The sequence below is a fragment of the Poecilia reticulata genome, chromosome 13 (assembly GCF_904066995.2).
Source record: "Poecilia reticulata chromosome 13, P_reticulata-male-v2, whole genome shotgun sequence".
Classification (NCBI taxonomy): Eukaryota; Metazoa; Chordata; class Actinopteri; order Cyprinodontiformes; family Poeciliidae; genus Poecilia; species Poecilia reticulata.
The window spans coordinates 10,758,726-10,776,484 of NC_088842.1; the positions used below are offsets into that span (position 1 = coordinate 10,758,726).

The 17,759-nt window shown below is 39.7% G+C and overlaps 1 protein-coding gene and 1 long non-coding RNA gene across 4 annotated transcripts in view; both read right to left on the reverse strand.

Moving 5' to 3' along the window:
• The window catches only part of col26a1 (collagen, type XXVI, alpha 1), a 59,090-nt gene that overhangs the window by 18,410 nt on the left and 22,921 nt on the right, over positions 1-17,759 (reverse strand). The gene's annotated exons all lie outside the window — the stretch shown is intronic.
• On the reverse strand, positions 8,830-11,614 carry LOC145554702 (uncharacterized). Of its 2 annotated transcripts, XR_014090687.1 has the most exons (4): positions 11,134-11,614; positions 10,348-10,443; positions 9,562-9,657; positions 8,830-8,875 (listed from the first exon to the last, which is right to left on the reverse strand). It is a non-coding gene; the product is annotated as an uncharacterized LOC145554702 (long non-coding RNA). The 2 variants fall into 2 exon arrangements; XR_014090686.1 differs by lacking the exon at positions 8,830-8,875 and having other exon boundaries at positions 9,501-9,657.

Sequence of the window (17,759 nt, forward strand, 5' to 3'; positions counted from 1 at the left end):
AAATATCTGGACAGGCTTGATGGCTTCCACTGCTACTGGCAGGATAAGATCCCACTGCAGATGTTTTCTGAGTAACGCAGTGGAAGAGAAGGATCTGTAGCAGCAGGCGTCCGGCTTGATTGGCCTGGATGAGATCCATCTGCAGGAAATGCAAACACTTCATCGTTTTCCCCCAATTTGAAGATTTCAATCGGCGGTGGAGATTATGAAATAGTAAGCTTGGTTTATTATCGGCTGTGGAGTGTGAGGCATGAGAGCGAATGGGGAAGATCGAGACAGGAAGGACGCCGATGTCCAGCAGAGAAATACGGAAGCTGACAGAGGCCATCACACCTAAGCATGTTGTCAGACATTATCCCGTGGATTTCCAAGTTGGGGTTGTAATTTAAGGGTCTTGCATGTTTTGTGAGTTGAAACTAGTTTCAACTCACAAAACATGTACACACCAATACCTCGGGTATTGGTGCGTACATGGATGTTTGTCCTGTACGTCTCTGTGGTGGACCGGCCCGATGATTGGAGACAGATATAGAACAAATCAAAAGCACATCATTTATCTTTATTTGTGTTTTTATATATATTCATGTTCTCTTTTAATTCCAATGAGAACTAAATGATGGTAACTTTTTGTTAAACTCTAAAAAACCCTTTAATGTTGCAGTATGTGACTTTTATAGAACTATTTTTTTTTTACACATTTGTTGAAACTATCAACAGATATTGAGCTTCTGCACCTCCTCCTACTGCTAACTAGAAACAAACAATCAGAGCCAGGAGGGAAGTCTTAGCGCTGTCAATCACAATCTTGTGTGGCGCTGCTCAGCCTCCTATACCCCTCTCCGTCTTGCTCTCTGCAGCCTGTCATGAAGGCTCAGTCTAGCTAGCATGGCCACCGGTGACGTCGGAAAAACAGCCTTCCTGTAACGGTACGCTGTCTCTCTCTGCCTTTAGCACACTGAGCAGCACACACATGAGGTTGATTGACAGCAATAAGATCCTCCCCCTGACTCTGATTGGTTGCTTTTGGTCGGGAGCGGTATATTTCTTCAGATGGCGATAGTAGCTACGGGAGGAGATCAATCTTTTCACAGATTATCTGCCTCATAAACTGTCGCAACATTGCAACAGTTTCAACAAATATATATGAAACAAAGAATATATTATTCTCTATAAAAGTTACATACTGTATCTTTATCCGATTGAGGACTTGCCGGATCTCTGACTTGATGTGAATTTTCCTGAAGCGGGGAAGAAAGCAGCAGCCGTTCAACGACCCAGCTTCACCGGTCTGCATCTTTTGTCAAACCATCCATTTCTGTTCAAGCCATAAAGACACACGGTGGGAAAACACCAGAAGTTCTTTCCCCTGTGGCGCGAAGTGGAGCAGAACTACAGCGTACGGTCTGCAGAGATGTTGGGCAGGACTTTCAAAAGTTGGCATTCAATCACGTTTGGTTTAGAAAACCAAACTTCCTCTGTGCTTGAGCTGTTTAGAACAACAGCGCAGCTATAGAGTCTGCTTGGATCCATAATTACACCATTGGAGCATCAGACGGGATTATTATTCTTGGATGTGCAGAGCTCATGGGAACGAATCACAATTATGTTGTTTTTAGAGGGAAACCAAACAAACAGAAGAAAACAGAAAAAGCCTTTTCTGCTCTGATGGGATTCAGGAATGTGGGTGTCTTTGCAGTTTTTCCTAATATTCACATGTTACGTCTTGTCTGATCTCCAGAACTGTAGAGTCCTTGAAATGATGCAGAGACACTTTTTTTTTTTAAATCAAGTGCTTTATTATTTCAACTTTGCTGGTTGAAATAATAAAGCACAGTGAGATGACATAAAATGCCATTAATAATAACAAAAAGTCCAACGAGTGTATAATACATCAGATTAAGTGGATCACACCCACTAAAATGATGGCAGGGAAGCTAACAATTAGCTTAACTGGAGAGTGTGGGAATGAATTCGGAGGGAGACGAGGAGCAGGCTGAGTGCCTGGATGAAAATCTCTAGTTGCAAAACACTCGTGAGATAAGCTTTATTTAATCATAGATCAGAATCAGGACACGTCCCGCGTCTGAGAACCGCAGATTTAGGAGCCATCTCCACCATTAGCGTGTGATTTACAGGACAAGACAGCTCAGGGCTTTCTGGAGCAGGATGCAGTCTGCCGAGACAGATATGTCTGCTACATCGGTCCTGGAAGGGGATCAAAAGTGTTCCCGCTCTCCCTCTTTGCTGTTTTGCACTTCAGCGCAGCCACAGACGAATCCTCAGATATCCCCAACCACCGAGCGAACCACCGAGCGAACCACTGAGCGAACCACGCTTCGCATTGAAACCCACCCAGACATTCCCCTCTGTCGTTTACAAGATGAGGTAGTCAAACATCTTTCCGTAGCATCCCAACAGCTGCTGTCACATTACCAGGATAAAAACACAAATGAGCTCCAAGTGCGTGTGTATGTGTGTGTGTGTGTGTGTGTGTGTGTGTGTGTGTGTGTGTGTGTGTGTGTGTGTGTGCGTGCGTGTGCACAAACCTTGCAGAGCTGGCCGAGGCCCAGAAAGATTGCTGAGTGTCTGGCCTGGCTGACAAGTGGTCAGCTATTGCTGGCATGCAGAACAGCTGGCACACACACACACACACACACACACACACCTAGCCTTGTTTATATGCCCTACTGGGGACTAAAGACAAGACCATGCTTTCTGGGAACCTCCCTTTCTGAAAGTAGCACAGCTCTGCAAAAAATCAAGTAGCATGCTAGAGGGGCAGTGAACAAACATATCACTTTAAATTTGCAATAAGACTAACTAGAGTTCCAAACATGATAAGAAGGTGACTCTTGGGGACTTGTCAGGTTTTTAGTAATGGGTGGGGACATAAATACACACTAATTAGTTTTTATTACATTCTTAGTACCTGTAGCACAGTTTCCGGTTCAAAGTGCTTTGACAGCCACTATGACTCAATGCACAATGAAATCTACACTTTGGTACAAAAGAAAATTGAGTAGCCACTCAAGATATGTCAAATTCTAGTATTGAACAGCATATTACGCTTTGTTAAATGTATTCTTTTAAAGACATTACATAAAGGGATTAAAATGATGCATACATTTCTGCAAAAAAACCTTTTCCTAGCAAATTATATCATAATTTTGTGTTCTTCTGATTGACTGTAAATCTCTCATCCAGGAACAACCTGTAATTACGAGAAGATGGGCCACAGGCAGTAATCTTGATTGATTAATTTACTCTACAAGTCTGTTGTTGAGAGTGTCATCTCTTCTGTCATCATCTGTTTAAATAGCATCTGAGCCAGGGACCTGAAAAGGCTTAACAGCCTGATAAAGAAGGCTGGTTCTGTTCCGGGGACTACTGTTGAAATCCTCTGGAGATGGTTGTTCAAAAAAGGATTCTTTGAAGGTTTTTGTTCTGTCTGCTCACTTTCACTCATGTAATGAGTTTTGTCGAATAAACCTATTGACTGATTGATTGTAATACAAACATTACAGACAACCCCGATCATCCTCTTTCATATGTTTGAACACTGAGGCATCTTCAGATCCATTAGAATACCGAATAATATAGACAATCCTCCCTGCCCACAGCCATAAGCATCTACAACAACTCATATATGATGTACTTTTCACGCATCTGAAAATAGATGAAAGGTATTTTTTATCTTCCTTCTATGTACTAAATGATTGAGTAAGGCGTAAAAAGTATGCTGAAGAATAAACATTTATTGCTTAACCAAGCTCTTTACAGGATGCTTTGTTTTCCCGTAAATATTTAAACCAACAAATGAACTTAAAAAGTACAAACTGAAATTACTGTCAGTAAAAAAGGTACTGCAACAAAGCCAAAACTAAAAGATATACTACTTTCTGTATTTAAAAAAAAACAGCAAACTGAAATGTCTATGACATGACTAACTAAAAGCACTTAAAAGCAGCATGAAATTAAATGTTTTTAAACTTTGTTTTTAAGAGCCGTTTTTAACGTAAAACTTAACAGCCAGCCAATTTCTGTTTCTGAGTGCAACAGGCTCCCGTTTTAAACACTTATCACAGTCTGCTTTTCCTGGAACTCTACAGGTGGTGATGAATGCCATCAAGTGCTTTTTGACTGCAAGGACCTCTCCCTCATTCCAAGTCCTCCTCTTGCATGGTTGGCAACCTTTAAAACCAAAGTTAATAACAAGTTTAAAACAATGAAATGAAGTTACCAAAGCAATATCATAATTGAAGGGTTTTCTGAAATTGTAAAATACACTCATGCCTGATTAGACCCTTCCTGCAAAATACAGTTAAATACAAGACCTAAACCAATTAATAACTGTACCTTTCTCACCATGAAAAGCTATTTTTCTCAATTATACCAAAATATATATTTGTAAACATCTAAGGTAATTGTTACTAACCCTAACCCTACCCACAAGACAATGAAGTCCTGATGTTACTATAAATTAGGGCTGACTTTTAATTCTGAAGTCAGTGACGTAATATTTGAAAATGTAATGTACTTTAAAATAAACCTGAATATTGTAAGCAAGAGGCTTGCCAACATTGGGACAAATAGAAAGAAAAACATCTAAATAACATAAAAAACATTGACTAGTCAAAAGGAATGTTGTATCACAGCTGTGTGATTCTACTACAAAGCCGTTTCTACTTCAGATATACAGTAATCCTTCATCAAGTAAGCAAGTTAAGATCACAGTTTATAGATCATTTTAAGGAAATATTAAATTTCTTAGAAAGGTAACCATACTAACAAAATCTCAGACATCTCCAGTTGGGCTAGTAGCCCACCAATAAAAAGTTGAAAAATTAATACCTTTGTCTTGGAGGACTTTGACTTTGGTGGAGCTTCATCTGCTGAGCCAGCATGCTCAACCTCAACACCTTCAGTCACAGTTGGTTCTTTGTCAACCTTAGGAAAAGAATAGAGAAGTCTTTTAATACTGCAACAAGACTGGCCATCTTTTGTTCAAATCCACTGACCACCTCAACAACAATATAGAACAAACCAAAAACAATTCAGCTGCAGATCAGCATAGTACATTGTCAATGAATCACAGCAGTAATGTTCGATTAAAAACCTATTTCTGGTTTGGTTTAGCAGTCAATCTTCATCATAAAGTCTCAAACTTCAGTATCACTTAAACTGTTTCAAACATTAATCTAAGAAGACGTCACTGGATAGGACTGTAAACATGTTTCCGTCGTATTCCCTGATTTGAAACATACATCATGTCTTAAGCCAGCTGTCAACCATGCTACTGAGGGCAGACAAGATCTATAGTTACACAAAAAAGGGATTACATTTTGACCAAAATAAACCTCAAACGGGGTCCTCACTTTTACTGTAAACCAGAAATGTGTGTATGGCCCCAAACAACCATTCACTAAGACTTCAGCTGCTATAGTTCCCACAATGACATCAGACCAGACTAGTGTGTGTTGCAAGAACTGCTAAAAAAAGCCTGTTAAGTTCATAGTTTATGGAGCATTTGAAGGAAATATTACATTTCTTTGAAAGGTAACTGTACTGACAAATCTCCCAGACATCTCCAGTGGGGCTAGAAGCCCAGTGAAAAGAAGTTCAGAAATTATTACCTTTCTCTTAGAGGACTTTGACTTTGTTGGAGCTTGATCTGCTGAGCCAGCATGCTCAAACTCAACACACTCAGTCACAATTGGTTCTTTGTCAACCTTAGGAAAAGAAAAAAATAGTGTTTTAATACTGCAACAAGACTGGCCACCTTTTGTTCAAATCCACTGACCACCTCAACAACAATATAGAACAAACCAAACGAAATTCAGCTGAAGATCAGCATGGTACATTGTAAAGGAATAACAGCAGTAATGTTAGAATAAAAACCTATTTCTGGTTCGGTTTAGCAGTCATCCTTCATCGTAAAGTCTCAAATTTCCGTATCTCTAAAACCGTTTCAAACGTTAATCTAAGAAGACGTCACTGTATTGGACTGTAAACATGATTCCGTCGTATTCCCTGATTTGAAACATAAATCGTGTCTTAAGCCAGCTGTCAACCATGCTACTGAGGGCAGACTAGATCTATAGTTACACAAAAAAGGGACTAAATTTTGACCAAAAGAAACCTCAAACGGGGTCCTCACTTGTACTGTAAACCGGAAATATGTGTATGGCCCCAAACAACCATTCACTAAACACTTCAGCTGCTGTAGACCCCACAATGATATCAGACCAGACTAGTGTGTGTCACCAGAACTGCTGAAAAAAGCCTGTTAAGTTCATAGTTTATGGAGCATTTGAAGGAAATATTACATTTCTTCCAATGCAACCGTACCAACAGAATCTCCCAGACATCTCCAGTTGGGCTAGAAGCCCAGTGAAAAGAAGTTCAGAAATTATTACCTTTGTCTTGGAGGACTTTGACTTTGGTGGAGCTTGATTTGCTGAGCCAGCAGGCTCAACCTCAACACCTTCAGTCACAGTTGGTTCTTTGTCAACCTTAGGAAAAGAATAGTCTTTTAATACTGCAACAAGACTGGCCATCTTTTGTTCCAATCCACTGACCACCTCAACAACAATATAGAACAAACCAAAAGAAATTCAGCTGCAGATCAGCATAGTACATTGTCAATGAATCACAGCAGTAATGTTAGCCTAAAAACCTATTTCTGGTTTGGTTTAGCAGTCATCCTTCATCATGAAGTCTCAAACTTCAGTATCACTTAAACTGTTTCAAACGTTAATCGAAGTAGACATAACTGGATTGGACTGTAAACATGTTTCCGTCATATTAACTGATTTGAAACATACATCGTGTCTTAATCCAGCTGTCAACCATGCTACTGAGGGCAGACAAGATCAATAGTTACACAAAAAAGGGACTAAATTTTGACCAAAATAAACCTCAAACGGGGTCCTCACTTTTACTGAAAACCAGAAATGTGTGTATGGCCCCAAACAACCATTCACTAAACACTTCAGCTGCTATGGACCCCACAATGACATCAGACCAGACTAGTGTGTGTTGCCGGGACTGCTGAAAAAAGCCTGTGAAGTTCATAGTTTATGGAGCATTTGAAGGAAATATTACGTTTCTTTGAAAGGAAATTGTACTGACAAATCTCCCAGACATCTCCAGTTAGGCTAGAAGCTTACCAATAAAAAGAAGTTCAGAAATTAATACCTTTGTCTTGGAGGACTTTGACATTGGTGGAGCTTCATCTGCTGAGCCAGCAGGCTCAACCTCAACACCTTCAATCACAGTTGGTTCTTTGTCAACCTTAGGAAAAGAAAAGAATAGTCTTTTAATACTGCAACAAGACTGGCCATCTTTTGTTCAAATCCACTGACCACCTCAACAACAATATAGAGCAAATCAAAAGAAATTCAGCTGCAGATCAGCATGGTACATTGTCAATGAATCACAGTAGTGATGTCCGACTAAAAACCTATTTCTGGTTCGGTTTAGCAGTCATCCTTCATCATAAAGTCTCAAACTTCAATATCACTTAAACTGTTTCAAACATTAATCTAAGAAGACGTCACTGGATTGGACTGTAAACATGATTCCGTCGTATTCCCTGATTTGAAACATAAATCGTGTCTTAAGCCAGCTGTCAACCCTGCTACTGAGGGCAGACTAGATCTATAGTTACACAAAAAAGGTACTAAATATTGACCAAAAGAAACCTCAAACGGGGTCCTCACTTGTACTGTAAACCAGAAATATGTGTATGGCCCCAAACAACCATTCACTAAACACTTCAGCTGGTAGAGACCCCACAATGACATCAGACCAGACTAGTGTGTGTTACCAGAACTGCTGAAAAAAGCCTGTTAAGTTCATAGTTTATGGAGCATTTGAAGGAAATATTACGTTTCTTTGAAAGGAAATTGTACTGACAAATCTCCCAGACATCTCCAGTTGGGCTAGAAGCTTACCAATAAAAAGAAGTTCAGAAATTAATACCTTTGTCTTGGAGGACTTTGACTTTGGTGGAGCTTGATTTGCTGAGCCAGCAGGCTCAACCTCAACACCCTCAGTCACAGTTGGTTCTTTGTCAACCTTAGGAAAAGAAAAGAATAGTCTTTTAATACTGCAACAAGACTGGCCATCTTTTGTTCCAATCCACTGACCACCTCAACAGCAATATAGAACAAACCAAAAGAAATTCAGCTGCAGATCAGCATAGTACATTGTCAATGAATCACAGCAGTAATGTTCGGCTAAAAACCTATTTCTGGTTTGGTTTCTGGTTTGGTTTAGCAGTCATCCTTCATCATGAAGTCTCAAACTTCAGTATCACTTAAACTGTTTCAAACATTAATCGAAGTAGACGTCACTGGATTGGACTGTAAACATGTTTCCGTCGTATTCCCTGATTTGAAACATACATCGTGTCTTAAGCCAGCTGTCAACCATGCTACTGAGGGCAGACAAGATCTATAGTAACACAAAAAAGGGATTAAATTTTGACCAAAATTAACCTCCAACGGGGTCCTCACTTTTACTGTAAACCAGAAATGTGTGTATGGCCCCAAACAACCATTCACTAAAGACTCCAGCTGCTATGGACCCACAATGACATCAGACCAGACTAGTGTGTGTTGCTGGGACTGCTGAAAAAAGCCTGTGAAGTTCATAGTTTATGGAGCATTTGAAGGAAATATTACGTTTCTTTGAAAGGAAATTGTACTGACAAATCTCCCAGACATCTCCAGTTGGGCTAGAAGCTTATCAATAAAAAGAAGTTCAGAAATTAATACCTTTGTCTTGGAGGATTTTGACTTTGGTGGAGCTTGATTGCTGAGCCAGCAGGCTCAACCTCAACACCCTCAGTCACAGTTGGTTCTTTGTCAACCTTAGGAAAAGAAAAGAATAGTCTTTTAATACCGCAACAAGACTGGCCATCTTTTGTTCAAATCCACTGACCACCTCAACAACAATATAGAGCAAATCAAAAGAAATTCAGCTGCAGATCAGCATGGTACATTGTCAATGAATCACAGTAGTGATGTCCGACTAAAAACCTATTTCTGGTTCGGTTTAGCAGTCATCCTTCATCATAAAGTCTCAAACTTCAGTATCACTTAAACTATTTCAAACGTTAATCGAAGTAGACGTCACTGGATTGGACTGTAAACATGTTTCCGTCGTATTCCCTGATTTGAAACATACATCGTGTCTTAAGCCAGCTGTCAACCATGCTACTGAGGGCAGACAAGATCTATAGTAACACAAAAAAGGGATTAAATTTTGACCAAAGAAACCTCAACGGGGTCCTCACTTGTACTGTGAACCGGAAATATGTGTATGGCCCCAAACAACCATTCACTAAACACTTCAGCTGTAGAGACCCCACAATGACATCAGACCAGACTAGTGTGTGTTGCCGGGACTGCTGAAAAAAGCCTGTTAAGTTCACAGTTTATGGAGCATTTGAAGGAAATATTACATTTCTTTGAAAGGAATTGTACTGACAAATCTCCCAGACATCTTCAGTTGGGCTAGAAGCTTATCAATAAAAAGAAGTTCAGAAATTAATACCTTTGTCTTGGAGGATTTTGACATTGGTGGAGCTTCATCTGCTGAGCCAGCAGAATCAACCTCAACACCTTCAATCACAGTTGGTTCTTTGTCAACCTTAGGAAAAGAAAAGAATAGTCTTTTAATACTGCAACAAGACTGGCCATCTTTTGTTCAAATCCACTGACCACCTCAACAACAATATAGAGCAAATCAAAAGAAATTCAGCTGCAGATCAGCATGGTACATTGTCAATGAATCACAGTAGTGATGTCCGACTAAAAACCTATTTCTGGTTCGGTTTAGCAGTCATCCTTCATCATAAAGTCTCAAACTTCAATATCACTTAAACTGTTTCAAACATTAATCTAAGAAGACGTCACTGGATTGGACTGTAAACATGTTTCCGTCGTATTCCCTGATTTGAAACATACATCGTGTCTTAAGCCAGCTGTCAACCATGCTACTGAGGGCAGACAAGATCTATAGTTACACAAAAAAGGGACTAAATTTTGACCAAAAGAAACCTCAAACGGGGTCCTCACTTGTACTGTAAACCGGAAATATGTGTATGGCCCCAAACAACCATTCACTAAACACTTCAGCTGGTAGAGACCCCACAATGACATCAGACCAGACTAGTGTGTGTTGCTGGGACTGCTGAAAAAAGCCTGTTAAGTTCACAGTTTATGGAGCATTTGAAGGAAATATTACATTTCTTTGAAAGGGAATTGTACTGACAAATCTCCCAGACATCTTCAGTTGGGCTAGAAGCTTATCAATAAAAAGAAGTTCAGAAATTAATACCTTTGTCTTGGAGGATTTTGACATTGGTGGAGCTTCATCTGCTGAGCCAGCAGAATCAACCTCAACACCTTCAATCACAGTTGGTTCTTTGTCAACCTTAGGAAAAGAAAAGAATAGTCTTTTAATACTGCAACAAGACTGGCCATCTTTTGTTCAAATCCACTGACCACCTCAACAACAATATAGAGCAAATCAAAAGAAATTCAGCTGCAGATCAGCATGGTACATTGTCAATGAATCACAGTAGTGATGTCCGACTAAAAACCTATTTCTGGTTCGGTTTAGCAGTCATCCTTCATCATAAAGTCTCAAACTTCAATATCACTTAAACTGTTTCAAACATTAATCTAAGAAGACGTCACTGGATTGGACTGTAAACATGTTTCCGTCGTATTCCCTGATTTGAAACATACATCGTGTCTTAAGCCAGCTGTCAACCATGCTACTGAGGGCAGACAAGATCTATAGTTACACAAAAAAGGGACTAAATTTTGACCAAAAGAAACCTCAAACGGGGTCCTCACTTGTACTGTAAACCGGAAATATGTGTATGGCCCCAAACAACCATTCACTAAACACTTCAGCTGGTAGAGACCCCACAATGACATCAGACCAGACTAGTGTGTGTTGCCGGGACTGCTGAAAAAAGCCTGTTAAGTTCACAGTTTATGGAGCATTTGAAGGAAATATTACATTTCTTTGAAAGGGAATTGTACTGACAAATCTCCCAGACATCTTCAGTTGGGCTAGAAGCTTATCAATAAAAAGAAGTTCAGAAATTAATACCTTTGTCTTGGAGGACTTTGACATTGGTGGAGCTTCATCTGCTGAGCCAGCAGGCTCAACCTCAACACCTTCAATCACAGTTGGTTCTTTGTCAACCTTAGGAAAAGAAAAGAATAGTCTTTTAATACTGCAACAAGACTGGCCATCTTTTGTTCAAATCCACTGACCACCTCAACAACAATATAGAGCAAATCAAAAGAAATTCAGCTGCAGATCAGCATGGTACATTGTCAATGAATCACAGTAGTGATGTCCGACTAAAAACCTATTTCTGGTTCGGTTTAGCAGTCATCCTTCATCATAAAGTCTCAAACTTCAATATCACTTAAACTGTTTCAAACATTAATCTAAGAAGACGTCACTGGATTGGACTGTAAACATGTTTCCGTCGTATTCCCTGATTTGAAACATACATCGTGTCTTAAGCCAGCTGTCAACCATGCTACTGAGGGCAGACAAGATCTATAGTTACACAAAAAAGGGACTAAATTTTGACCAAAATTAACCTCAAACGGGGTCCTCACTTTACTGTAAACCAGAAATGTGTGTATGGCCCCAAACAACCATTCACTAAAACTTCAGCTGCTATGGACCCCACAATGACATCAGACCAGACTAGTGTGTGTTGCGGGACTGCTCAAAAAAGTCTGTTAAGTTCATAGTTTATGGAGCATTTGGAGGAAATATGGCATTTGTTTGAAAGGTAATTGTACGGACAAATCTCCCAGACATCTTCAGTTGGGCTAGAAGCTTACAATAAAAGAAGTTCAGAAATTAATACCTTTGTCTTGGAGGATTTGACTTGGTGGAGCTTGATTGCTGAGCCAGCAGCTCAACCTCAACACCTCATCACAGTTGGTTCTTTGTCAACCTTAGGAAAAGAAAAGAATAGTCTTTTAATACTGCAACAAGACTGGCCATCTTTTGTTCCAATCCACTAACCACCTCAACAGCAATATAGAACAAACCAAAAGAAATTCAGCTGCAGATCAGCATAGTACATTGTCAATGAATCACAGTAGTGATGTCCGACTAAAAACCTATTTCTAGTTCGGTTTAGCAGTCATCCTTCATCATAAAGTCTCAAACTTCAGTATCACTTAAACTGTTTCAAACATTAATCGAAGTAGACGTCACTGGATTGGACTGTAAACATGTTTCCGTCGTATTCCCTGATTTGAAACATACATCGTGTCTTAAGCCAGCTGTCAACCATGCTACTGAGGGCAGACAGATCTATAGTACACAAAAAAGGGATAAATTTTGACCAAAATTAACCTCCAACGGGGTCCTCACTTTACTGTAAACCAGAAATGTGTGTATGGCCCCAAACAACCATTCACTAAACACTTCAGCTGCTATGGACCCCACAATGACATCAGACCAGACTAGTGTGTGTTGCGGACTGCTGAAAAAAGCCTGTGAAGTTCATAGTTTATGGAGCATTTGAAGGAAATATTACGTTTCTTTAAAGGAATGTACTGACAAATCTCCCAGACATCTCCAGTTGGGCTAGAAGCTTATCAATAAAAGAAGTTCAGAAATTATACCTTTGTCTTGGAGGATTTGACTTTGGTGGAGCTTGATTTGCTGAGCCAGCAGATCAACCTCAACACCCTCAGTCACAGTTGGTTCTTTGTCAACCTTAGGAAAAGAAAAGAATAGTCTTTTAATACCGCAACAAGACTGGCCATCTTTTGTTCCAATCCACTGACCACCTCAACAACAATATAGAGCAAATCAAAAGAAATTCAGCTGCAGATCAGCATGTACATTGTCAATGAATCACAGTAGTGATGTCCGACTAAAAACCTATTTCTAGTTCGGTTTAGCAGTCATCCTTCATCATAAAGTCTCAAACTTCAGTATCACTTAAACTGTTTCAAACATTAATCGAAGTAGACGTCACTGGATTGGACTGTAAACATGTTTCCGTCGTATTCCCTGATTTGAAACATACATCGTGTCTTAAGCCAGCTGTCAACCATGCTACTGAGGGCAGACAAGATCTATAGTAACACAAAAAAGGGATTAAATTTTGACCAAAATTAACCTCCAACGGGGTCCTCACTTTTACTGTAAACCAGAAATGTGTGTATGGCCCCAAACAACCATTCACTAAAGACTCCAGCTGCTATGGACCCCACAATGACATCAGACCAGACTAGTGTGTGTTGCTGGGACTGCTGAAAAAAGCCTGTGAAGTTCATAGTTTATGGAGCATTTGAAGGAAATATTACGTTTCTTTGAAAGGAAATTGTACTGACAAATCTCCCAGACATCTCCAGTTGGGCTAGAAGCTTATCAATAAAAAGAAGTTCAGAAATTAATACCTTTGTCTTGGAGGATTTGACTTGGTGGAGCTTGATTGCTGAGCCAGCAGGCTCAACCTCAACACCTTCAGTCACAGTTGGTTCTTTGTCAACCTTAGGAAAAGAAAAGAATAGTCTTTTAATACTGCAACAAGACTGGCCATCTTTTGTTCAAATCCACTGACCACCTCAACAACAATATAGAACAAACCAAAAGAAATTCAGCTGCAGATCAGCATAGTACATTGTCAATGAATCACAGTAGTGATGTCCGACTAAAAACCAATTTCTGGTTCGGTTTAGCAGTCATCCTTCATCATAAAGTCTCAAACTTCAGTATCACTTAAACTGTTTCAAACATTAATCTAAGAAGACGTCACTGGATTGGACTGTAAACATGTTTCCGTCGCATTCCCTGATTTGAAACATACATTGTGTCTTAAGCCAGCTGTCAACCATGCTACTGAGGGCAGACAAGATCTATAGTAACAAAAAAGGGATAAATTTTGACCAAAATAACCTCAACGGGGTCCTCACTTTACTGTAAACCAGAAATGTGTGTATGGCCCCAAACAACCATTCACTAAAGACTCAGCTGCTATGGACCCCACAATGACATCAGACCAGACTAGTGTGTGTTGCGGACTGCTGAAAAAAGCCTGTAAGTTCATAGTTTATGGAGCATTTGAAGGAAATATTACTTTCTTGAAGGAATGTACTGACAAATCTCCCAGACATCTCCAGTTGGGCTAGAAGCCCATAAAAGAAGTTCAGAAATTATACCTTTGTCTTGGAGGACTTTGACTTTGGTGGAGCTTGATCTGCTGAGCCAGCAGGCTCAACCTCAACACCTCAGTCACAGTTGGTTCTTTGTCAACCTTAGGAAAAGAAAAGAATAGTCTTTTAATACTGCAACAAGACTGGCCATCTTTTGTTCAATCCACTGACCACCTCAACAACAATATAGAGCAAATCAAAAGAAATTCAGCTGCAGATCAGCATGGTACATTGTCAATGAATCACAGTAGTGATGTCGACTAAAAACCTATTTCTGGTTCGGTTTAGCAGTCATCCTTCATCATAAGTCTCAAACTTCAGTATCACTTAAACTTTTCAAATGTTAATCGAAGTAGACGTCACTGGATTGGACTGTAAACATGTTTCCGTCGTATTCCCTGATTTGAAACATACATCGTGTCTTAAGCCAGCTGTCAACCATGCTACTGAGGGAAGACAAGATCTATAGTAACACAAAAAAGGGATTAAATTTTGACCAAACATAACCTCCAACGGGGTCCTCACTTTTACTGTAAACCAGAAATGTGTGTATGGCCCCAAACAACCATTCACTAAAGACTCCAGCTGCTATGGACCCCACAATGACATCAGACCAGACTAGTGTGTGTTGCTGGGACTGCTGAAAAAAGCCTGTGAAGTTCATAGTTTATGGAGCATTTGAAGGAAATATTACGTTTCTTTGAAAGGAAATTGTACTGACAAATCTCCCAGACATCTCCAGTTGGGCTAGAAGCTTATCAATAACAAGCAGTTCAGAATTAATACCTTTGTCTTGGAGGATTTTGACTTTGGTGGAGCTTGATTTGCTGAGCCAGCAGGCTCAACCTCAACACCCTCAGTCACAGTTGGTTCTTTGTCAACCTTAGGAAAAGAAAAGAATAGTCTTTTAATACCGCAACAAGACTGGCCATCTTTTGTTCAAATCCACTGACCACCTCAACAACAATATAGAGCAAATCAAAAGAAATTCAGCTGCAGATCAGCATGGTACATTGTCAATGAATCACAGTAGTGATGTCCGACTAAAAACCTATTTCTGGTTCGGTTTAGCAGTCATCCTTCATCATAAAGTCTCAAACTTCAGTATCACTTAAACTGTTTCAAACATTAATCTAAGAAGACGTCACTGGATTGGACTGTAAACATGTTTCCGTCGTATTCCCTGATTTGAAACATACATCGTGTCTTAAGCCAGCTGTCAACCATGCTACTGAGGGCAGACAAGATCTATAGTTACACAAAAAAGGGACTAAATTTTGACCAAAAGAAACCTCAAACGGGGTCCTCACTTGTACTGTAAACCAGAAATATGTGTATGGCCCCAAACAACCATTCACTAAACACTTCAGCTGGTAGAAACCCCAAAATGACATCAGACCAGACCAATGTGTGTTGCCGGGACTGCTGAAAAAAGCCTGTTAAGTTCACAGTTTATGGAGCATTTGAAGGAAATATTACATTTCTTTGAAAGGAATTGTACTGACAAATCTCCCAGACATCTCAGTTGGGCTAGAAGCTTATCATAAAAGAAGTTCAGAAATTATACCTTTGTCTTGGAGGATTTGACTTGGTGGAGCTTCATTGCTGAGCCAGCAGCTCAACCTCAACACCTTCAATCACAGTTGGCTCTTTGTCAACCTTAGGAAAAGAAAAGAATAGTCTTTTAATACTGCAACAAGACTGGCCATCTTTTGTTCCAATCCACTGACCACCTCAACAACAATATAGAGCAAATCAAAAGAAATTCAGCTGCAGATCAGCATGGTACATTGTCAATGAATCACAGTAGTGATGTCCGACTAAAAACCTATTTCTGGTTCGGTTTAGCAGTCATCCTTCATCATAAAGTCTCAAACTTCAGTATCACTTAAACTATTTCAAACATTAATCGAAGTAGACGTCACTGGATTGGACTGTAAACATGTTTCCGTCGTATTCCCTGATTTGAAACATACATCGTGTCTTAAGCCAGCTGTCAACCATGCTACTGAGGGCAGACAAGATCTATAGTTACACAAAAAAGGGACTAAATTTTGACCAAAAAACCTCAAACGGGGTCCTCACTTGTACTGTAAACCAGAAATATGTGTATGGCCCCAAACAACCATTCACTAAACACTCAGCTGGTAGAGACCCCACAATGACATCAACCGACTAGTGTGTGTTACCGAACTGCTGAAAAAAGCCTGTTAAGTTCATAGTTTATGGAGCATTTGAAGGAAATATTACATTTCTTCAATGCAACCGTACCAACAGAATCTCCCAGACATCTCCAGTTGGGCTAGAAGCCCAGTGAAAAGAAGTTCAGAAATTATTACCTTTGTCTTGGAGGACTTTGACTTTGGTGGAGCTTGATTTGCTGAGCCAGCAGGCTCAACCTCAACACCCTCAGTCACAGTTGGTTCTTTGTCAACCTTAGGAAAAGAAAAGAATAGTCTTTTATACCGCAACAAGACTGGCCATCTTTTGTTCCAATCCACTGACCACCTCAACACAATATAGACAAACCAAAAGAAATTCAGCTGCAGATCAGCATAGTACATTGTCAATGAATCACAGCAGTAATGTCGCTAAAAACTATTTCTGGTTCGGTTTAGCAGTCATCCTTCATCATGAAGTCTCAAACTTCAGTATCACTTAAACTGTTTCAAACATTAATCGAAGTAGACGTCACTGGATTGGACTGTAAACATGTTTCCGTCGTATTCCCTGATTTGAAACATACATCGTGTCTTAAGCCGCTGTCAACCATGCTACTGAGGGCAGACAAGATCTATAGTACACAAAAAAGGGATTAAATTTTGACCAAAATAACCTCCAACGGGGTCCTCACTTTACTGTAAACCAGAAATGTGTGTATGGCCCCAAACAACCATTCACTAAAGACTCAGCTGCTATGGACCCCACAATGACATCAGACCAGACTAGTGTGTGTTGCTGGGACTGCTGAAAAAAGCCTGTGAAGTTCATAGTTTATGGAGCATTTGAAGGAAATATTACGTTTCTTTGAAAGGAATTGTACTGACAAATCTCCCAGACATCTCCAGTTGGGCTAGAAGCTTATCAATAAAAGAAGTTCAGAATTAATACCTTTGTCTTGGAGGATTTGACTTTGGTGGAGCTTGATTTGCTGAGCCAGCAGGCTCAACCTCAACACCCTCAGTCACAGTTGGTTCTTTGTCAACCTTAGGAAAAGAAAAGAATAATCTTTTAATACTGCAAAAAGACTGGCCATCTTTTGTTCAAATCCACTGACCACCTCAACAACAATATAGAGCAAATCAAAAGAAATTCAGCTGCAGATCAGCATGGTACATTGTCAATGAATTACAGTAGTAATGTCCGACTAAAAACCTATTTCTGGTTCGGTTTAGCTGTCATCCTTCATCATAAAGTCTCAAACTTCTGCATCACTTTTACCGGTTCAAATGATTACCTAAGAAGTCGTCACGAGACGTGTTTTTCTTTTCATACTTTTAATTAAATTTAACTTTTAATTAAATTTAACTACCTTAA